At 35.6% G+C, this 1,622-nt stretch overlaps 1 protein-coding gene across 1 annotated transcript in view; it reads right to left on the bottom strand.

Annotated features, from left to right (window-relative positions):
• The window catches only part of LOC106867776 (cubilin), a 426,298-nt gene that overhangs the window by 100,978 nt on the left and 323,698 nt on the right, over positions 1-1,622 (bottom strand). The window lies entirely within an intron of this gene.

Genomic DNA, 1,622 nt, shown 5'->3' with positions numbered 1-1,622 from the left:
AAGATAGATACAAATAGGCCAAACATCATATTGAAAGACTACAGACAAAAATCATGCCTCCGCATTGATATGATATTAACTCTAAATTAAAAAAAAAATAGGATTGTCAGTAGACAGACAGAAAAGCACGGAGAATCAAAAGGCGAAGGAGATAACTGAACGCAGGTCACATCTGCTTAAGGCTTAATGACTGGTCACATCTCTCTCTCTCTCTCTCCCTCTCTCTCTCTCTCTCTCTCTCTCTCTCTCTCTCTCTCTATATATATATATATATATATATATATATGCTAACTTGTTTTGATAAAATGTAAAGGACTATATAAATGTCCAATTGGTTTTCTTGTTTTATTCTGATCTCGTATATTTTATGTTTTATTTATTTAATCGTGTCTTATTATCGGCGTATTACATTCTATTTTATATTCGTTATTCGTTTATCTTGGTATACTTTATTTATTGTTATGTTTTTTTTTACTGATGTGAGGTTGATTTTTTCATTCTATCTGTGTTCATTATGGACACATGAAATGTTACAATAACTAAAAATGTGTTGTTATAAAAATAAGCGAAACGGCGAGTAAAAAACGAGGTACTTATTTGAAAAGTCACCTGATGAGGCACAATATCTCACCTGTAATGCATAACAATTGACTGTACAGTATCACTGTAAGGTATGGGTGCATGCAAAGTCGAAACGATTGCTGTGATTTTGAATAAAGAGTCTCGTGAACTCCCTTCTGTCACTTTTCTTTTAATATAAACTATACGAACACTAAAGAATTCCTGAAGTGAATCCAGTGGTATATGCCTGCACACTGTTGTTGACATCAGGTACCCGAGTACTGGTGACGGGCTTTAAACAGCATACCGCTAGGTGTCTCCTGAATATAAAGCTATTGCTACACACACACACACACACACACACACATACATAACCAAGAAGGACGAGTCAACTTGCATTATGTTCTATTTATGTGAAGAATCGTAACTTAAATTTTATTAATAGTTCACCAGAAGAAATGTTTTTTTCTTACATGATGTAATATTTTCGTTCAGCAATAAAGAGCACGTCTGAAGTAGTTTTAGTGAACCTCAACCCGCCCGTGTTATTGCAAATACAAAGATACACACACACACAAGCATAAACACACACAAACATGCACACATACACACACATATAGATAAAATGGAACAAAAACGCAATAGAGGAAAATAAAACATCCGGACAGACAGATGATGCAAGGCGGACAGGAAAAACAACAATTAGAGGAACAGGAAAAAAGTGGACGGGTCATCCGTGGCTTTCTTTCATCAGTCAAGTTACCAAATAAATGTCCCTACAGTTTCGGGCAGTTACACTTGAGATTGTTTGCTCTGGTTGCCTCCAAAGAGTCTAAGCTAAACGCTTTAGATTTTTTGTAAGAAAGTAAGCGAATGTGTACGACACCAAAGACAAAAAAAAAAAAAAAACGGGAACATGTTGCACGATTACAAATGGCAAGAATACAAGTTCTTTCGACTGAAAACGAATCAAACTGAGCTGAGGTGTATGAAGAGAAAGCCTTAAGGCAGGAACATAAATGGTGCTGGCAGTCGGCAATCAGGCAAAGAAATATATATAT

The sequence above is a fragment of the Octopus bimaculoides genome, chromosome 13, assembly GCF_001194135.2.
Source record: "Octopus bimaculoides isolate UCB-OBI-ISO-001 chromosome 13, ASM119413v2, whole genome shotgun sequence".
NCBI classification, from domain to species: Eukaryota; Metazoa; Mollusca; class Cephalopoda; order Octopoda; family Octopodidae; genus Octopus; species Octopus bimaculoides.
The sequence above is the reverse complement of the archived record's forward strand: the minus strand, read 5'-3'. Positions and strand labels throughout refer to the sequence as shown.